Source organism: Mycteria americana, chromosome 3 (assembly GCF_035582795.1).
Source record: "Mycteria americana isolate JAX WOST 10 ecotype Jacksonville Zoo and Gardens chromosome 3, USCA_MyAme_1.0, whole genome shotgun sequence".
Classification (NCBI taxonomy): Eukaryota; Metazoa; Chordata; class Aves; order Ciconiiformes; family Ciconiidae; genus Mycteria; species Mycteria americana.
Genome location: NC_134367.1, coordinates 31,059,045 through 31,081,849, shown reverse-complemented (window position 1 = coordinate 31,081,849; position 22,805 = coordinate 31,059,045). Strand labels below are relative to the sequence as shown.

The 22,805-nt window shown below is 37.0% G+C and overlaps 1 protein-coding gene across 1 annotated transcript in view; it reads left to right on the top strand.

The window, feature by feature from the left end:
- EYS (eyes shut homolog) overlaps positions 1-22,805 on the top strand; it is a 951,425-nt gene that overhangs the window by 210,961 nt on the left and 717,659 nt on the right. The window lies entirely within an intron of this gene.

Sequence of the window (22,805 nt, the reverse complement as noted above, 5' to 3'; positions counted from 1 at the left end):
ACCTGTTAAAGCAGGTCCAGAGGAGGGCCATGAGTATGATCAGAGGGCTGGAACACCTCTCCTATGAAGAAAGGCAGAGAGAGCTGGGGTTGTTCAGCCTGGAGAAGGAAGGGCTCTTGGGAGACCTTACTGTGGCCTTTCAATACTTAAAGGGAGCTTATAAAAAAGATGAAGAGAGACTTTTTACCAGAGCTTGTAGTGATAGGACAAGTGGCAACGTTTTTAAACTGAACGAGGGTAGGTTTATATGAGATGTAAGGAAGAAATCTTTTATTATGAGGGTGGTGAGACACTAGAAGAGGTTTCCCAGAGAAGTTGTGGATGCCCCATCCCTGGATGTGTTCAAGGTCAGGTTGGATGGGGCTTTGAGCAACCTGATCTAGTTGAAATATGTCCCTGCCCATGGCAGGGGGGTTGGACTAGATGATCCTTAAAGGTCCCTTCCAACCCAAACCATTCTATGATTCTGTGATTCTATGATACTATCACTAGCTAGGTAATGTATTAATAGTTTATTATTATCGATTATTAGAATATTCTTTACTTCCATTCAGCTTTTCTTTCTTTTTCTTTGTCTTCCAATTACATTTACATTTTTAATGCTTAGAATTTAAACACACAAATTTTCTACTGCATATACTAAACGTATTTTATCTGTGATACAATCTCTTCTTCTCTGTGTGAATATAGTCCCTGTAAAACTATGTAAAAGAATTCAGGACATCACACACACTTCACAGAGGTAGAAATTACTATAAAAGCTTTTAAGAAATAGATAATCAAGTTCCCTTTGTGCTGAATAACGTTTTGCATGCAGAGACCTTGCCAAGGAACACTCAAGCTTTGTTAGAGGAAAAAGCAAGATTGTGCATAATAGTAATTGCTACATATCCTGGTATCTGGTGGCAGGAAACAACTTTGCATGATTCTGAATTCAGGACAAAGAGGTAAGGAATGAAGATTAATCCTTATTGAAATTAATTCATTTCTGATAAAGGTAAATTTAAATGTTTCTAAAGAGTATTTATGCAGATTAAGAGATCTGCAATTATAGCTGAACTGAAAGAAATTAACTCAATTATTCTTTTCAAGATAAATTATAGGCAGATTATCAGTTTTAAAGTTGGGCATCACTACTTTTGATGAACTTTACAGCTACAAAAAAAACCCAGATATTTTCTTGTCAAAAATATTGGCAGTAGGCAGTTGAGGCACAAAATGTATATATTAAAAAATAAGTTTACTTGCAGTTACCATAGTTATTTCCAGATAAGAAGTTTTATCATATATCTGTGACAAAGAATACTTTACCTTAAGAGGTGATATAGGACAAAATTATTATAAGTCTCTGTTCATAATATTGAAGTAGATGGTCAACTACTTTTTAAGATGTCAATATTACTTTAATTTTCACTGAGGTGTAACATACATTTCCTGAAAATATGTACACAGTATTACTGTGAATATGATTTTGCTAGCATGGGAATACCCTGAATTAAATAAGTAGCTTTTTAAAGATGGGTTCTCTCACAATGCATTTGCTATTTGTATAATATAAATTATTTCATGCACGCAGAGAAAGGCAGTGCCTGCCTTGCATTTGCTCTTCTGCCATGTAACTCTACATTCTAGTAAGTTTTGAATGTCATAGGTAGCACAGTTTATGGGAAAACTATTTTGTGTTAATTTTTTGAAGCATTGAGGATTTATTGGCATAAGTGCTATAATTCCTTGCTTAAGAATGGATTAAGTCAAGGGGCTGAGAGTATAGCTTAATCACGAGTGCAGACCAGTGGGCCATGTGTTCCTACATCATGTGACATTGGTAATGCTGAGTAGTGCTACTCTTAATTCAGATGTCAGCTGTATCTCTTTTTGCCATAATCGCCTGTTTATGATCACTGTACTATGTCCCATATCCTGAATATTTTAAAATTGCGGATAGGATCCAATTTGATAAATTGCATACCTGAAGTTAGGTATACAAATTGTCTTGATAGATCAAGAAAAAACACCTATTTCCAATAACTATACTACAAATGTAGGCACTAACTTATAAGGACTGTTTCACTACAGACACTGAAAATTTAAGTGCAGTCTAGATTCCGCTTTGTTTTATAACAGAGTCTCTTCTCAGTCACTCATGATTTAAAGACTTAATTGAGAGATTATTCCAAGCCACAGTGTGCAAAATTGATATACCAAGCGCTACATTCAGCACCAACAATTGTAATCTCAGGCTTCATTTTACTTTTTCATTTTTTTAATAAAAAAATATTTTATCTTGTGATGAGATTTTATGTTACTTCTCCTTGAGGATCCAAAGCTTTCAGAGAGTGTACACTGATCTGACCTTTGTGTCACTCCAGTATTATTTCTGGTTGTGTGCTCTCTCCTAGTTTTCCATGCAGAGTGCAGTGCAATTTGGCAACTCACAGATTTTTCTAAAAATTGTGCTAATTTGGTTCCTTTTTTTACATATTTACACCTTCACAGACATAATACTCAAAATATCAGTGATCATCAATGTAGTTAAAAGGCAAAAACCATAATACAGATAAAAGTACCTAGAACCCATATTTCAAGTGGAAAAAAATTCTTTGCATTACTTAATTTTTATCTGATAAAAGGAAATGCTATAAAATGCTATAGATATCAGATATATATTAAAGAAAAAGGAATAAAAAGAAAACAAATGTTTCAGGAATAGTAAAAAAAAAAAGATATTGCCAGATCAACTCAGAAAGTGAGTCAAACAAGCTTAAAGAAGGAGTCTGGAAGGTGTACACATAGCCACTTACACAAGAACTATTTAAATGAGAAGAATAAGCTTACCCAGAACAGCAGATAAGCATAAGTCAAGTGGGAGTGATATCTAAGAGATTAATTTCTGCCAAATGTTCCTGATGGTGCCTTGCTGTCTGTTAATAATCCCTAGAAATTCTTCATCATATATGAATATAAACTCTATTTTCTATTTTATTCTAAATTGTAGGAGGAACTGGTGAAGAAGAAAAGCTATACAGAGTTTTATGCCAGAAGGTATCTTCAAAACATCTGTTCCCACTTTCATATTACAGGCTCTTATCTTCCTCCCACCTCTCTATATTAATCACTAAGATTTAATATATCAGCCCTCTGGTACAGTTGTAGGGCACAGCTTATGAAAAGGAAATTTAAAGATATAAAAAGGTCTTAGGCCCCTGCAATGGCATAAACAGGTCAAAAGGAATATATTAATTTGATCTCATAAAAAAATGCTAATATAAAAGAGAACTGCCAAAATTTGAGAACCTTGGCAATCTAGCACAGAGCAAAATTCCTTCTCAAAGATAGATCCAGTGATCAACCTGACCACTAGTATGTAAATAGGATATAGTTGTTGGGTACAGAAACAGATTTTGGTGCTCTCTGTTCCATATCCCGTCTAGCCTGTACTGTATTCAGTTTCAGTTAACATAAATTTCTGTAGATGTTTTGATCATAGCTAAAGAACAGAAGAGTATGAATGAGCCCTTTGCAGGTGATCAGCAAATTAGTGGTTTTGGCTGGATGGGTATTTTGATGCCACCCTTCTTCCCACCAGCTTGCAGAGCAATCTGTATCAGATAGGATGGCCAGTACCACTTCCCAAAACAAAGTCCATGGAACACAGAATTATCACAGCAGGTTGCCTGTCTCACTAAGCAAAAACTTAAACATTTCGGTAAAGGAGATAGAGAGCAGTCATATATGAAGCTCCTTCAGAAAACAGAGTGGAATGGTGTTAGAGGAGCTTGGCAAATTGTTTCACTATAAAAATACCACTTGGATGATTACATGGAGTGAAAATTATGTGGCAATAAGTTTTAGCCTTAGTTCTGACACTGCATCTTCCTGGAGGCCTGGGTCACTTACTGTCAGTTTTGATTTCCCCAGCAGTAAAATGGAGACTGTATGATTTCAAGACAGTGTCTGCTAATTCTTAGTTCTGCCAAAAACACATAAGAAGGACTCAATCCAGAAACTTCTAGAAGACAATATCTGCCTATACAAGGCTTTCCCTCAAACAAAAATTCTGAGAATATAAAGAAAATCTGATGTTAGTCAATCCTTTTGACAACTTATTCTGTGTCATCAACTATTTCTTTATTCTTTTTATCATTTCCTCCCCAAGTTTATAATTAATCTAAGTGAATCTGACTGAAGAATGTCTGATTCATTGGCATGACTGTCTGCTATCCAGACAGTAAAACGGTAGGAAGGATGTCAAACTGTCTTTACCTATGGCTGAGATTTCATACTTCAAGGGTGATGTCTGTCAGTGATCACTTACGTGAGAAAATGATATACACATAGCTCTTGGTGTTACTCTGGATTTCATGTTTTCAATGAGTTTGGCATGGCTGGTCCTTAGCAACCTGGATCTTATTTTCAGAAAAGTTTTTTTGCTTTAATATTTTAAAAATATTATGAAGTGCATTTCTTTTGCAAGCCTATGTAATGTAACCAAACATGCCTTTAACTCATTACCCATGGATTTATGGAAAATTCAGTAAACTTATGGAGTAACAGCCTGTAAAAAAATATTTTCTTTCCTTTGAAAATAATCTAACTTTATTGAACTGTTTCTATAAATGGGGTTTGTCTATCAGAATATGCTTTAAGAGAAAACTGATTGACAGATACTGTCCTCAGTAGGACAGTTTTAACTGACTTGGCTTACAATTTCAATATAATTTTTCCTTAATATATAGTAAATCAGTAAGAAGAATAATTTCTCTATAAAGAAAAAAATCCCAAGGTTCCTTTCTGTCCCTGCTCCTGATTATGTTGAGTCACTCCCTGCTTTGAAGCATTTAGCAGAAACAAACAGATGTTCGCTCCAAGGCATCAGCTGTTCTCCCTTGGGTTTATGTTCAAGACTCCTGATGCTCAGTTTCTTCAACGGTGTTGTGGGTCTTTTTCTGATGACATGGAGGACTTTCTGCTCAGTTCTGTAGACACTATCATTCTGTGCAGTTCTGAGACATGAACAATTCCTGGACAAAAATCTCAAAAGGAAATTGTATAAATGTGCTCTATTAATTTAATTGTAAACAGAAAACTATAATTAAGGTGAAGATGAAAATTCAGGCTGAATTGAATAAATCTACAGAAGAGATCTGATATATCCCCTGCTGTCCTTGAAGATACCATGCTTTTTAGATTTCCTTTCTTCTTTATTGTAATAATTTTGCCAAAGTCAAATAATCTGTATGTTAACAATCCATATTACTTTCCCTTATATGTTCCAACTCCTCAAGCCTGTGGTGGGCTGACATTAATGGTGTCCAGCCCAAACCTCCCTCCTTCCTCCCAGACTTCCAGCAGAGATTCCCTGCACTGCCTCACTGCCTACAAAGCATCTTGTGTGCCTCATTTGAACCTTTCCAGAGACTTTGCTTTGTAGATGTCATCCTCCCTGATGCCAGACCTTGCCCATGATATCTTCAATGATCCTTAAAATATCTCTTCTTCTCATGTTCACAAGGAAGGATACTTGCTGCCTTAATCACAGCACTGCATGAAGGTGGTCTAGAGCCTGCCCATAATTGCTTCCTTTGGAGCAAGCTTTTCCCCACCCTGTTCAGTTCACCTCCCGGTACAAAGGAGAAAAGCAGGGGAGAAAGCGCAGATAGAACTATTTAATCAGTTTGGACTGCTGAACACAGAGATTGTCTTAGCCCGAGCCATCGCTTTTTGTGTGGTCTGACGTCAATGGCTGGAAAAGGATTGAGAGAAACAGAAGAGGTGAGAGGAGGACTGAATGATGTTTTTGCATAGTTCCTCATTTTTTCATGATGTTCTTCTATACTTCTCACCATTACAGCAAAAGAAAGGGGGAGGAATGTGAGGGTTCTGCCTTGCCTGCCCCCACCTTGACAGCTCTTGGTGATGATACAGTATGCTTCCTACTAGCCCTTTGTTCTGATCAATAAGGTAGAACTGGTTTGTAGCTTATGCATATTTTCTTTATGTAGGAACAAACAGATCTGGACTATGGGCAGAGAGATAACATGTAAACAGTGAGACTAAGACTTCTCATTCACAATTGTACATTGACATCAGTGAAATTTCATATAATTTACCCCAACATAAGTGAGCACGGACCTCTTTTTTGGCCCATGGTGTCTGGAGCCATCTCTTCCGATTAGATGCTCACAAGTTAATGGCCATTGCAGCTCTTGATAGTCACGACGCCGTTTGTGTAGGGAAAGTGCATCCAACAGCAGCACAGACATATTCCCATCCTGTGACCTAGGCACAAATTGATGTCGGCAGGGATAGAGGGACACTGTACCACTGTAAATTGCTTAGCCTACCTAATAAATCTAACTTGCATAATTTGTAATTTGTCAAATTAATTTATGCCACAGTACCCACTTATCACAATTTTGGCAAAGTTGCAATCACCTCTGTTCCTGATTGCATCAGATTAGTTCCTGTTTACACCGGAATGACCTTTGACAGCCCTTTGCCCCAAAGCAGCCCTTTGAAATCATTGATGTTCCACACACATGCTCTCGGGATTTGTTCATGACTGATCTCTGTTGTTAAACTCTGTTCTGTTGCACAGCCTACCCAGATGTACAAAGACATTTGACATTATATGAGAGCCCCCAGCCAACTTTAAATTCAGATCAGGTCTGTTAATCAAATGCAGATTTTCTTTTTCAAACTCGTGAAAGGCGTATACGCATATTTTTGTAGTTGCCAGTTATAACAACAGTGTCAAGATAAAATACATGCTGGCAATTAGTAGAATGCTAAATATTTGCTAATATGAGATGAAAATTTAAATGCAATGAGAATTTAAAAAATCAAAAGATATCTGAAACAGACAGAAGAACATTATTTATCAAAAAAGAATATAGATATCCATTGACTTTAAGCAGTGGAGGGTTTTTTAGAATACTTATGTCTTTCATGGATTGATAATAATGTTTGCTTTGATTTTCTATTAGATAAAGACCCCCAACCCTAAAGATTAAGAGTTTGAAAGTTTGCCATCTGATGTGTTAAATAATTGCAGTAGACAAGTCATTAGTCATATGGTTTACATAATTATCCACGCAAATTTTAAAGTGCAGCATAATAGAAACATTTAGGGTATTGTAACTCCTGATTTACTGTTAGATCAACAAAATTCATAAATACTGCTTCAGTGCATTTATGATTATATGTATTTCGCTTGAGGCAAGTCTGACAGCCTGCATATCCATACTGCAGTCTTCTATTCTCTCTCCTCATATAAAAAATTAAATGAAGATATATGCTCCTAGCACCCAGTGAAGGAGAACAGTTAGAGGTTTTTATTTTCTTTGTTTTCTTTCCTTTTTATCTTAGCATGCACATACTTTAACTATCAGGTTTATACTCTCACTTGCACCTGATGCAGTCCACTTTTTAGTTAAATTGCTGGATATTTTTTATTTTCTAATATAAAACTCTTCATGAAATGTTTTTCACCCTTGATTAAGCAAATTCAGTGTAGAAATAAAATTAAATGAGGAAAAAGGAATTCCTGGCAAAGTATTTAATTACCTGTTTTTACAGTCATTATACAATGGGGACTTAAACTGACTTCAATGCGAATGGGGAATGCAGAACAATGCTCTCAAACACAAAAAGCTGTGATTATTCTAGATACTTATCTACTACTGAGCTGTCAGGAGGAATTAAGATGAATTCCTATAGTCTTAACATGTTGATACCAGTACAGAGGAGACTAAAATAATTGAACCACTGTAACTGAAGAAATTATTGGCTTAAACATAAAATATCAGATAAGATATATCATGATATGAAGCCTTATATTGTTGCTATTTTAATTTTTAAGGCAATTATCTTACAAAAGTAGTCATAAATAGAGTGTTGAAGTGTCACTTTCTTCACATAACTAATATTCTAAAAAACACCAGTGAATTTATACCTGTGTAAGTATTCTTGAGTATATCCTGTTCAAATAGAAGCAAAACTATATGCAATGGAAAATATTGACCTTCCCAACAAGTTTTATGAATTAAGAATAGACCAGTTCTTTCTATTACAAATCCTTTTACTTTGATGTCATTATTAATTTAATTGCTGACTTCCCTATATCTTCTGTACGTAGTCTTCACTACATTCTGCCTAATGAGTCATGAGAAGTTATCACAGGAAGTGTTATAAATATGAGAATGTGTGGAAAACATTAAAAGTCCAGCAGATGTGGTTGGATAAGTCATCTTCTAACACTTAATTATGGAAATATCTGATTGTCTGCCAGATGATTTTATGCACAGTTATAGGTATTCTGACTATAATGTGGAGCAATTCAAATTGAAAACAGTCCTTATTACCCAAGGTTTAACAAATACTTCCCAATAAAGTACTGTGTCATCTTCCTGAGCTTTGGTTATGTATTGGACTAGCAGGTCAAATCCTCACTATGGAGGTCTTGGCTTGGGGAATTGCAGATCTGAGCCAAAAACAATTAAATTTTGAGAGGTCATGGCAGCTGATGAAGTTCCCACTGACTGGAAAAGGGGAAACATAACCCCCATTTTTAAAATGGGAAAAAAGGAACACCCGGGGAACTACAGACCAGTCAGTCTCACCTCTGTGCCTGGCAAGATCACGGAGCAGATCCTCTTGGAAACTATGCTAAGGCACATGGAAAATAAGGAGGTGATTGGTGACAGCCAACATGGCTTCACTAAGGGCAAATTGTGCCTGACAAATTTGGTGGTCTTCTACAATAGGGTTACAGCATTGGTGGGTAAGAGAAGAGCAACTTATGTCATCTACCTGGACTTATGCAAATCATTTGACACTGTTCTGTGCAACATCCTTGTCTTTAAATTGGAGAGACATGGATTTGATGGATGGACCATTCAGTGGATAAGGAATTGTCTGGATGGTCTCACTCAAAAAGTTGCAGTCAACGGCTTGTCAATGTCCAAGTGGAGACCAGTGATGAGTGGTGCTCCTCAGAGGTTGGTATTGGGACCGGCGCTGTTTAACATCTTTGTCAGTGACATGGACAGTGGGACTGAGTGCACCCTCAGCAAGTTTGCCAATGACACTGTCGTGGTTTAGCTTCAGTCAGCAGCTAAGCACCACACAGCCGCTCGCTCACCCTCCCCTCCTGGTGGGATGGGGGAGAGAATTGGAAGAGCAAAAGTAAGAAAACTCATGGATTGAGATAAAAATAATTTAATAATTGGGAAAAAGAAAAAATAGTATAATAATAACAATAATAATAATAATAAATAATAAATGATAAATTGTAATAAAAGGGAAAACAGCAAGAGAGAGTGAGAGGAACAAAACCCAGGGAAAAAAAAAAGTGATGCAACCGCTCACCACCCACGGACCGATGCCCAGCCAGGCCCCGAGCAGCGATCGTTACCCCTATGCCAACTTCCCCCCAGTTTATATACTGAGCATGGGCCAAGATTAAGATATCTGCCCTTATAAAACATGTTATCAAATACCAATAATCTTAATTTTATAGCTGTTCTGAAGAGTATGAGGAAAAGTACTCTAAATCCGACATTACAGGCTAAGTAGCTTATGTCAGCTATTGGTGTGTGACTGGAGCAAAAGTACAGAGGGCGCGTTGCTCTGTAGATATTGTAAATTATCCTGTGTAAATAATTATCTCAAACTGTACAGTAGTATATCAAGATAAAAGTATAAATCTTCTTTCTATAAAGAGTTTAAGGTCTTTAAGCATTTAAATCTTTAAGTTCTTCTCTTTGCTATAGCTTGCATCTCCTTCTGTCTGTATTCTGATTTTTAACATAATAAAATATAGTTACAAGGAAGCTAAAAGTGAATTTACTAATGGAAAGGGAGTAAACATGGTGACAGAATATATGCAGAATTTGCAATGTAAAATATGTTGAGAGTAAATATATCAGTAGAAGCAGTAAGGCTCCATTGTAAAGCAATGTACAGAAAATATATGCCGAAGTCCCTATAAATTTTCAGAAAACCCAAATATGCCACTCATTTACAATATAAAAAGTAAAATGAAGAAAGATAATTGTATTGTAGTAACCAGCATTAAGCAAGGATGTAGGTAGAAGAGAAAGCACTGTAAAATAAAGCTGTGAAAATCCTGGAATGAAGTAAATTACATACAGGCCAATTAACTGAATAAAACTATCATCAGTGTTTACTTCCATAATATTTACATTTTTAAGCTTTTTCTTGCTGTGCAATGATTTTATACATTTGGTTCAGCTATGCTACAGCCGCAGGAGTACATGCTGTAAACACTATGAAAAATCTGGCCCTGTACTCAATGCATTCCTTGTTTAATAGCATATAGCCACAGTTCACATACAATATAACATATGTCCCACCTTTCTTCTTTTCTTCAAATAAAAAATAATTCCGTATATCTGTTGTATATCTGGGTGTGTTACCTATTGATAAACGTTGATTTTTGCTGGACACTTTTTATATTGGCACTTGCATAAAGCTGTGAGCCACAATCCAGCTAGCCCAGAATCCAGCTGCAAAAGGCTAGGTATTAAATATTGCCTGTCTGAACAAGTCTGCCATGGAAAACAATATTTGAACTATTTCTCATTCTTCTTCAGGATACAGCAATTGCAAACGGTTTCTGTTTCTTCTTTGTTTATGCATCTTGCAGAGAGATTCAGCTGCATCATTTCCATCAGTGGTTAATGAGCTGCAGTGCAGCCTACTGGCTTTTAGATTCCTCTTTTCTCTCTGAAGGCGTTGTACTGCATTTCTCATTTTCTTTTCTCATTTGTAAAAACAAGAACTAACACAGTCAGAACTATGAATGATGTAGGTGAAACCTGGATTGCCTTTTCAAATCTGCTCAAGATATGAGAAATTCTTTTTCTTATTTATGTGCCTGTTTCTATTTTCCTGTTTTGTCTGTCTTGTCTATGTGGGTTCTGAGCTACTAGAACAGCCATATTCATATGGGCCATATGTATACCAGCATTTAGGCCAATGAATTTAAACATCTGAACAAACTGGAATCTGCAACTTGTTACACTAATAATGCAAAATCAATAAGCATAAGAGAAAGAAAGGTTAAATATGGACACAACTTAGAAATCTCTTACCAACAAGCTTATTTAATTTTAGCCGAAGGCCCATTTTCTTTTCATAGAATTCATTTACTGTTGTTTTTAAGCTGATATGAAAACTGCCTGCAAGAATTTTAAAAATACTTCAGTTTTGACAGTTATAAAACAAAAACAATAGAAATAAAAGAGTCATGGTGCAAAACTGAGAAAAAAGAAAAAAGAAAAGTGAATGGACTGTAGTCAATCCTTGAGTGATAACTGCACTTTGAATAGAACTTCATGAAAAGTATTTCAGATAACTATTCTAACACCAAAACGTTCAATATAAATATCTAAAAATTCAGGCATGAAATGGCTAAACTCCAAAAGTAAGTATAGATAATTAAGTCCTGTAGTGACTGACTGGTTGTAGACTCACAAGAGGAAATACACGTTGACAAGATGAGAATAATTGCAGCCTAGTGCCAGTGTAGTTTATGTGTCTGCATTCCAAAGCCATAGATGTTTTAAATACCGGTTTAAAGGAGTAGCGCTGAGTAATTTTCTCATATAATTAATTATGTGGTTATGTAAATTAGTTGTAATAACAGGAATCAAAAATATCAGAACAATTTAATTACTACATTGTGAAGCATATCTTAACTTTAAATTAATCTGTCTCGTCAAACTGCTTCAGCAATTGTTTGGTTTTGTAAAGTATTCAGTGACTGTTTCTGCAAAAAAGAAAAAAAAAGGCAGAGTCATTTGAGGTTGAATCAGATTGGATAAAAACGCAATACTTTAGATTTTCTGGTAATCTCAGAGAGAAGCTTGTTGGATAAATTACACACACATATGCTGAAGTCATGTACTTATAAGTCCTATAAGCAGGCATGTGCTAAAATGCTATGGCAGTCTAAATTAATACCACTAATAATGTTTATATAAACCATTTGATCGGTTTTTAGCATACTTTTTTAACACAGAGCTTTAGAGACCTAGGACCCAGATGGTCTCTTGCCTGTTTTCACCAATGTCAAATGACAGTAAAATGCTATAATGTCTACGTTACAGCTCTATCTCCCACTTTGAAGCAACACAAAGAATATTAGATGAGAAGAAATGGTGACCTGATTATGGTGACCAACGTTAGGATGGAGCAAGTTCCACACAGTGCGAGTGAGGTTTGCGTAAACAGCTCCTGCCCCGGACTGCCCTACTTCTACTCCTGTGTCTTGCTCCTATGTACAGTGTTACGCCACATCCTCCCTTCCACTCTGCGATGCCACATAGGGATTTCTGGCCCCATTTTTGAGTGGCATACTGTCTCTGTTCGGCAGGAGTCTGCAGCACTGCACTGCTACCTCACTGAACCTCAGAGAAGCCCCATTAGCACCCTCCTAGAAATAGGTGGGTGCACCCAAGGGCACTCATCTGTGGACAGGTTTCTGGTCTGCAACCTACCCATTCACTCACTGACAGCCTCTTCCTAGCACATGACCCATGAAGTCTCCCGCTTTGGAATATAATAAAGCAGTTTCCCGCACTCATTCTGTGTCTTCTGCAAGTTCAGTGGCAGAGATTATTCCCTGGGTTACATGGGGTATACCTGGAGTGGCCTGCTCCACTTTGAAAAATGACTGGAGAGGAAACTATTGTTTTAAAAGAAAAATAAGAGATGCTACTCAGCCACATCATTCTTTGCCCATATGATTTGTTTTATAGCCAGGCTGGTGTTCTGTTTTCCAAAAATCTAAAGTTTGAGTGTAAGCCCACACTGGAGTCCCTCTTTTGAAAGTCTTATGAGTTTTTCTTTCATTCTGCTGACTCTGCGTTTCTGCATAAAGGTGAATTTTATCCCATGCCAATGGGGTCTGAGTCCAATAGCATATTTAATCACCTGAGTAACTCTAATTATATAAGTGCCTCCACTGAAATCAATACCATTCCTCACACGCTTAAATTGTACCCCTACTTAAGTGCTTTCCTGGATTCAGGCCTACAATACTGTCATTAGAAAATGTGTTTCTTTGTATTTCAGAGAAATGTAACAATAAAGGGGTATTTCTGGAAAACTTTCATAACTCAGATGCATGCTCATTTCATAAGGTCAGACTGAGGCAATGGATTACATTAATAAAAATTACAAACAAACAATGTGTAATTTAATACGTCTATCGATTCCCTTTAAATAATTTGCAAAGCCTGTTTTCATTACAAATGTGGACATATTTAATTAATATTTTTTATTCACAGTCCTGTATGACTTAAGATTAATTAGAATGGAGTTTTATACAGATTTCATTCAGACCTGAACAGAATGATATAGTTTACTGTTATTGCCATTTTTGTGAGCCCAAGCAAAAACTACTGTTTGGCTGAAAGGTAGCATTACAAATTTCCATCTGAGAAGTAAATATCTGAAAGTAAACAGAATTAGTAATAATCACAAGCTACTCTGACTACTGGAGTGGGCAAAAAATATACATTATAGAGGTTGCTTCTGATAGAGGTTGTCTTCTACATCTTTGTATTCTATGCAGTATTTCTTATTTGTTGAGACAAATTAGATTGACTGAGGCTCTTAAGATTATCCTTGCAAGACAAAGTTTTGAAGACCTGAAACTTTTCCAAATCATTTTAGAAATGCCAACCCAAGGACTACGTAGAAGATTGCCATAATGGTCTCACTGGTACTGTTCTTCCTATTAATATTTAACCTCTCTCACTTCATACATCATATCTTACATACATCTCACTTCATACATCTTACATACAACATCATATTTTTTGCAACAGGTGAGATGTGTTGTGGTTTAGCCCCAGTCAGCAATTCAGTACCACACAGCCGCTCGCTCACCCTCCCCTGGTGGGATGGGGGAGAAAATCGGAAGAGCAAAAGTAAGAAAACTCGTGGGTTGAGATAAGCACAGTTTAATTATTGGAACAACAACAACAAAAATAATAATATTAATAATAAATTTTAATGAGAAGGAAAACAATAAGAGAGCCAGACAGGAACAAAACCCAAGGGAGGAAAAAAAAAGTGATACAACCGCTCAGTACCCGCCGACCGATGCCCAGCCAGTCCCCGAGGAGCGATCGCTACCCCCCATCCAACTACCATTAATTTATATACTGAGCATGACGCCATATGGTATGGAATAGCCCTTTGGCCAGTTCGGATCAACTATCCTGGCTGTGCCCCCTCCCAGCTTCTTTGCACCTGGCAGAGCACGGGAAGCTGAAAAGTCCTTGACCAGTGTAAACGCCACTTAGCAACAGCCAAAACATCAGCGTGTTATCAATATTATTCTCATACTAAAATCCAAAACACAGCACTATACCAGCTACTAGGAAGAAAATTAACTCTGTCCCAGCTGAACCCAGGATAGGATCCACCCCTTATTCTATACCATCTACATCATGCTCAGGTTCTACCCTTTCCAATACATTTCAATTAATCACCACCACTTTTCCTGTCTTTTGATATATACACACAGATATCATTCCCTTAGTCTATGGGCCATCCCTCTAAAATGTCTGTTGAGTTCATTTAGTCCATGACTTTGGGCTCCATCTGTCATAACAGTGTTGGATTGTTGCATGCTGAAGCCAGTTCTGGTTCCATCACTGCTGCACTTTGCTTGGTTTCATCAAAGTTCATTCTTCATTAGTCTGGGTGATTCTCACTGAAATACAGTTGATATGATGTGTAGTAACAATAAAAGTGATGACATACAGTATTATATAGCAATTCACATCATACCATTCAGTTCATTGGCTATTCTCACTCAAAATCAAATCCCTTGAGGTATTCATTGGAATTCCCCATCCTCCCACATCACCCACCAAGTGCACCCAGGTCCTTGAGCAAAAGCTATTCCACAAATGGGTTTGCCTTTGCCCGAGGCAGGAGTAACCCAGACTGTCTTCCCCAGCATATTTTTTATGTGCAGTACAAGGACTTTATCCCCTTCTACAGTGCATAAAAGTTTTGATTGGGCAGGGCCAGCTCGACAGGCAGATCCCCTAGTGTTGACTGACCAGATGGCCTTTGCTAAATGTGTATCCCAATGTTTGAATGCCCCACCACCCATTGCTCGCAGTGTAGTCTTTAATAGTCCACTGTATCGTTCGATTTTCCCAGAGGCTGGTGCATGATAGGAGATGTGATATACCCACTCAATGCCATGCTCTTTGGCCAGGTGTCTCTGAGGTTGTTTTGAAAATGAGTCCCGTTGTCTGACTCAGTTCTCTCTGGGGTGCCATGTCGCCATAAGATTTGCTTTTCAAGGCCCAGGATAGTGTTTCGGGCGGTGGCATGGGGCACAGGATATGTTTCCAGCCATTCGGTGGTTGCTTCCACCATTGTAAGCACATAGCACTTGCCTTGGCGGGTTTGTGGGAGCGTGATATAATCGATCTGCCAGGACTCCCCATATTTATTTCAGCCATCGCCCTCCATACCACAGAGGCTTTAACCTCTTGGCTTGTTTAATTGCAGCGCATGTTTCACATTCATGGATAACTTGTGCAATAGTGTCCATGGTCAAGTCCAGCCCTCGACCACGAGCCCATGTATATGTTGCATCTCTTCCTTCATGGCCTGAGGTGTCATGGGCCCACCAAGCTATAAATAATTCACCCTTATGTTGCCAGTCCTGAGCCACTTCAATCTTAGCAGCCTGATCCACCTGCTGGTTGTTTTGATGTTATTCAGTGGCCTGACTCTTGGGTACATGAGCATCTACGTGATGTACTTTTACAAACAGGTTCTCTACCCAGGCAGCAATGTTTTGCCACAATGCTGCAGCCCAGATGGGTTTGCCTCTGTGCTGCCTTACTCTGCTTCCATTGCTGTAACCACCCCCACAGGGCATTTGCCACCATCCATGAGTCAGTATAGAGATAGAGCACTGGCCACTTTTCTCATTCAGCAATGTCTAAAGCCAACTGGACGGCCTTTACTTCTGCAAATGGGCTCGATTCATCTTCTCCTTCAGCAGTTTCTACAACTTGTCATATAGGATTCCATACAGCAGCTTTCAACCTCTGATGCTTTCCTGCAAGACAACAGGACCCATCAGTGAACAGGGCATATTGCTTCTCATTTTCTGGTAGTTTATTGTACAGTGGAGCCTCCTCAGCACGTGTCACCTCCTCCTCTGGCGATATTCTGAAATCTTTGCCTTCTGGCCAGTCCATAATTACTTCCAAGATCCCTGGGCGATTGGGGTTTCCTACTCGAGCCCGTTCTGTAATCACTGCAACCCACTTACTCCATGCAGCATCAGTTGCATGATGTGTAGAGGGGATCCGCTCCCTTTGAACATCCAGCCCAGCACCGGCAGTCAAGGTGCCAGAAGGAGCTGTGCTTCAGAACCAACCACTTCCGAAGCAGCTCAAACCCCTTCATATGCTGCCAATATCTCTTTTTCAGTTGGAGTATAGGGGGTCTTGGATCCTCTGTATCCCCAACTACAAAACCCTAGGGGTCGACCTCAAGTCTCCCCTGGTGCTTTCTGCCAGAGGCCCCACGTAGGGCCATTCTCCCCAGCTGCGCTGTGGAGCACATTTTTTACATCTTGCCCTGCCCAGACTGGCCCAAGGGCTGCTGCATGAACTATCTCCTGTTTAATTTGTTCAAAGGTTTGTTGCTGCTCAGGGCCCCATTTGAAATTGTTCTTCTTCCGGGTCACTTGACAGAGAGGGCTTAGGATCAGGCTGTAATTTGGAATAGGCATTCTCCAAAAACCCACAACGCCTAAGAAAGCTTGTGTTTCCTTTTTACTAGTTGGTGGAGACATGGCTGTTATTTTGTTAATCACATCCATTGGGATCTGACAATGTCCATCTTGCCATTTTATTCCTAAAAACTAGATCTCCTGTGCAGGTCCCTTGACCTTACTTTGTTTTATGGCAAAACTGACCTTCAGCAGGATTTGGACTATTTTCTTCCCTTTCTCAAAAACTTTTGGAACAGTTTTGATTTTGGAACAGTTTGTCTGAACGCTCATCTTACAAAGCCATGTAATTTTTATAACTTGCACGTCTCCATCAGTATTTATTACTCTTTCAGCTGTACTTCCAAGTGCAAATTTTACTAATAGTTACTTATATTTTTATTATTAAAATACTGAACATCTTTAGACCAAGAACAGATTTCTTCCATATCTGACTAAAAAATTCCTGCTCTGCAGAGGTTCCATAGTCAAAATTACTTATGTCTCAGTTAGCTAATTTGAATCTCAGTAAATCTGGGGACCCCTTATTTTGCATAGCATTGATGTGTTATTCAGAATATTTTATGATAGTAAGCCAAAAAATATATAGAAATGTAAATTTTTTTGTGTCAGCATGCTTTCTCTTAACTGTACTTGTGATCATACCATAAAGGCCAGTTTTATTTGAAATTGCCTATTTTCCTAAAATAGTGATCTTTGATGTCAGTTATATTGTTGTTCTTCAATTCATCTCTAAGCTCTATCCAAATCTTACTATAATTGTTTTCCGGAAGTAATATCAAGCTAACAAATCTAAATGTCAAAGACCCCTCTTATTTGGACTTTTAACGTAGCAGTAAAATGTGTGCCTCTCCCCTCCAACCTTCTGAAGTTTTTCTGTTATTCCAAGTTTTAGGATAATTAATATTAATTATCAGATATGACTCAGTTAATTCTTTTAATACTCTTGAATGAGAATTCTGTGCCCCCTAGACTGAAAATGTAGTAAATTGAATACTCGTCTTTTAGTGTTATCTGTAACACTGATGAAATAGAAAATATTTCATGATCACTGTAAAAATAGGAATAGTTACTACGTTAAAAGGAAAACCTGGTCTTGTCTCTAGTTTAGCTTCACAGTATTTTTAACAAATGCTTTAGCAATGATAGGGAAAAATAAGTTTGTATGCATTAATGAAAATTTTGTAATGTGTTGGTAGGTAAAACTTTTTCTTTTCAGTATTTTACTAATTTCACTAAGTATTTTACTTGTTATTAATTTAAATCTTAATCTTAGTTGTGCTTCTTCATAATTGCATTTAATCTAGATGACATATAATTGATATACTGGTAAATTCTAAAGTAAGGGATTTTTAACATGATTTCCTTATATTTGCAGTGTCTTAAGTCATACTGTTTGCTCTCAAGGTATGACACTATATGGAAGAATGACCTTCAGTACCTATAGTAAGATGCTGAGGTATGCTATGGTATAAACATCTGATGAGGAAGGATTATGCTGAGATTTTAACAGATTGACAACATCTTATCTTATAGCTGCACACATGCTTCTTGAAAGCAGGAAAGGCAATTTACCCTCCACTGTGACTATTTATTAACTTTTTAATTGTCTTGGACTAGTTCTGTACAAGAAATCATTAAATCATTGTTGAAAAGAAAGGATGTGCATGGTGGGTGAGAGCATCTGTGTTGTTAATTTCTAAGTAAATAAATTGCACCTATTCACACACTATTTCTAACATCTGTTCAATAGCAATTTAAGCTAATATTATATTCTTGGTCAGTTACTTTTTAAGCAGTTGTTGCTGGAATGGATTACTGAGACAAACAAAACAGCAATCCTATAGTCACAACTCTCCTCAAGTTTGTGGTAGGAATACTCAGACATGGACATTTAGATTTGATTCCCTAGAAATAAATTTTGTCTTTGAATGAAAAAATACATCTTTTGAAGAAAAGTTCATTAAAAATAGTAGGTTCTCATGTTTTCTTTTAGTAGGTGCAAAAAGACTTTGTAATAAACCTGGTATCACAAGAAAAGGTTATTGAAATGTATGTGCTAAAAGTAGTTTGAAGTATACTCTTTGAATAAAAATTTCAGAATCAGAAGCTTTATGCCTGAACCAATGCTCATGGAAATCAGCTCCCTGTAAGGGATTTGGTTTAAGTCCTTATACAACAAAGCTGAATTCCTACATCCCATTAGACTACGGAAGTATAAAGGAACTGTAGCAGATCTTGGTATCTCATAGAGTGTTTTTCCACTTTGTGTGCCTATCAGAGTGACACCAGGTTTTGACAAGAACAATGACAGGAAGTGAAATTTAATACAGATCAAACCCTGTATGAAAGATGCAATATATAAATTGCCTGCCTGGGCATCTCTTGTGTTTCCATTTGGATGGGTTCTAGTTCCTGACACTACCTCAGACTTTATTTGCTTTTTTAATGTTTCATTTATTTTCAAGTACACCATAGCGAACATTCTCAAAACAAAATTTGTGATCTTAAAAGTGTGTGGATAATATATGTTAGTTATATTCTGGGCAGCTGATCCTTGCTGCTTCTTACAGTCTTAATATATAAGTTTAACCATGTTAATTTACCTTATCAAAAAAGCTTTAATGAAATATCAAGTATGAGAAAGTGCAGAACTGCTCTTTTCTCATTTTCTGTCTTCAAGGAGACAGCTTCCAAAGCACCTTAAGGACATAGGTGCCTGATTTCCATTGACTACTAATTGCAGTTAAACACCTGACTTCCCCTGACAAAGTCGGTGGGGAATAACTCCCACAGGTACCTTTCATTTAGTCTTACTGAAAGTAACACCACAGGTCACATATCTAAGTACCTTACTTTATTAATTGCACTCAAGATTTCTTCCCTGTTGGGTTCTTTTATAAATATTAAATATTTTTAGCCTTCCTCTGTAACACAGGCCATTCTCAGATCCTAAGGTAATTGGGAAGCTTTATCTAACAAATTGTCTGCTGTTACTGTATCTAAGACTGTAGTCAATCTCTTGATCTTTAAATTTTTCCCCCCCATATAATTGATTTTTTTGGCACAGGTCTTAATTTATGACAGTGTATTGAAAAGATTTCTGAAAGAGATGTGAAGAAAATGTTAACTTTTCTGAAAGAAGCATTTATTTCATGATCAGCAGCTTTCAGGAGAGAGAAAGGAGGAGATGACTGATTCAATGACTTCAGTAGTTCCTGCCAGTTATATGTTCCTGTGACTTATGCTGCTTCTAAACTTAGCTGATTCCCACAACATTTTCCTGGAGAAATACTTACTTTCTTTCTAAGATTTGTTATCATCTTTGATCTGTTTCTTAATTTTTAAATCAAAGAATACTATTAGTGTAATCGGATTAATAACCCATAAAGCATATGCTCAAAAATCTTTAAGCAACTGACAGGAATCCATGTTCAGTTTGGAGAGGCCAAAACTGGTTATAATGTGTAGACTTTTTTTATTTCCATTATGGATTATATATTTTATGAAGAATTCACCTAGAATGCTAAACCTAAAGTGAAAGTTATTTGTAGGATATGTGTGGACAGTAATATGCTAAGTTTCACCTGTCACATCCCAAACCTATATTAGTGATCATTTTCTCCCTGATACTCAGATGACCATAAAGGTATTTCTTTTGGTTTGCTTCTTAATTTACCCGGTCATGCTTTCCCACTAGGTAATTTCAGTAATAAAGTATAACAGATATTGGAAAATGAAATTCATTTTAACTCAAAAGAGGTCCCTCCAAAGCCTGAATAAGTCACATTGTTTAGGATACCTGTGGGATGTCATTGTAAGTGTTTTAAGTGCCTGTATTTAAGGACAATACTTGTCCAATATTTTCACCAGCACTATGCTCACTTTTTAAATGAAACATTTCTAACTACATAGCTAAGAGAATACAGAAGTCTTGGCTTTTCAAACTCCAATGCTTTGTGCCATGAAACAACACACTTGAGACACTCTTTAACTATTCCCATACCCCTTGGGGAAACAAGCATCCTTCCAGACAATATCAGAAAATTCTTTTGTTACCTAGCACAAGAGATATGAAACAATACTGAATAAGTTTTTAATACTGTGTAAACTTATCTTGAACAGACAGACTTCTTACAATTTTCTTCTTAGTTGTTCAGTAAATAAGGAAGTTCAGGCTAGTGTTTCTCTAAAAAAAGAAAGCAGAAATAAATTTGGCTAACTATGGATTATGCAAAGAGGTGAAGTTTAATAAAATCTCTAGGAAAATGGAAAAGGACAGAGGAGTGAACAAGAGAATTCACAATTTAGAAATAGCATGAAACATATTTTTTAATTGAAAGTCCTAGAAAAGCTAGGTCTATTAATAAATTTAATAACAATAATGTTGACTAAAATATATTTCAGGTAAGTGAGGTTTTTATGAGAAAAAAGAAAATAGCCTTTGATCAGTGAGTAAGGAAATACTGCTTTCATAAAGAAAATCACCGATCATGAAGGGCAAATAATGAAATATTGGGAAATATACACATAAATAGATATGTTAGTACACTTGAAAGAGCAAGCTCAAAATTATTTTGTTAACAAAAGAACTCCAAGTTGGCAGGTGTGTAAGAATAATTGGATTGCAAAAAGCAAATGAAAGTTTGCGTAAGTAAGGAGCAGATACTGTATTTTTTTAGATCATGGGGGCACAGATAATTGATTTCTAGTTATGTGGTTTTGTTTGTGTATTTTACCTGTACAAGGTGAATTTCTGTTGAGGGTAAATTTGCAAAGAAACATCTTGATTTAGCCTAAAGGCAGAATTTTTACACTGAGTAGAGAAGAATACATGATTAACTGAAGGTAATTCTGATAATTTACTTTTATATCTAGTTCTCTTACACTACACGTGAATCAAAACTTTGTGGTAAGGCAGAGTTCTATTCACAATACAGGAAAAAAAAAGCTTGCATTTCAGTTTCTATATATCATTAACTCATGCTGGAACAACATTGTCACGCGGTACAAATTTGAATTATTTTTTTTTCCCCATCATAATTTCACACTGTAATGCCAGCATGATAGACTCATAATGGGCTCCCTATAGACACATACAGAAATCATTTTGTCATGGTTATCTCACCTTGTAACAGCATTGAAAGCAGTTGGTCTCCATGGTCTTGCATTAAACTGTCACATCATTGTTAAAATTCTCTGTTTCAGGAAACGGTGATGGTACATCTTGAGTGCTGTGAAAAATAACTACTTCATTGCCCATACTCAGTGGTTCTGTAAAACCAGATTACTCTCTTATTCATGAATGGGAGGGGGAAACATTTTTCAATAGTAAGTGATGATAGAGATGAACCATTTTCTTTGCTTGTTTAGCTGTCTCAAAATGATCTCACCATTTTACCACCCCAGTACTAAATTTTGTGGCAATATTTATGTTTCTAGGTACCTGTACTTTGGCTTGCCCTGATTTTCAAGCCATTTTAAACATACTCTAAACATGCAATTTTTCCTTATGGTTATTTAATTTCTCATACTAAATATAGCTCAGCTACTCCCCTCAGAGGAGACTTACTTGATTTTTTAAATTTCTGAGTATTCATTTCTCAGTGCTTTGTTCTGCTTGTATCCTGACCAGCGCTTCACACCAGTTCACTGAGATCCTAGATAGAAGAGAAATGTATGGTGCAAGAGAAGAAATTAGACTGACTCAAATTGTTTGTCTGTAAGGTCAAATCTTTTTTATTTAATAAAAACTCCCATTTTAATCATACAACTAGAAAGCAGTATCTGTTTAGCTGTACCAGCAAGGTATGTTAATGAGATGGACTACTCTTTGAGTACTTAGCAGACAAAATATATCTGGTATACCAAGAGCAGAGCTAAGAGTGTTCAAGCAGTTGTCACAGCAGGAATGCAGAATGGGTCAGGAGCGGCCTCTGCTGAAGCCTAGGAAGCAATGGTGGTGAGGCATCATGTGGCACAGACTCCGACCTGGGAT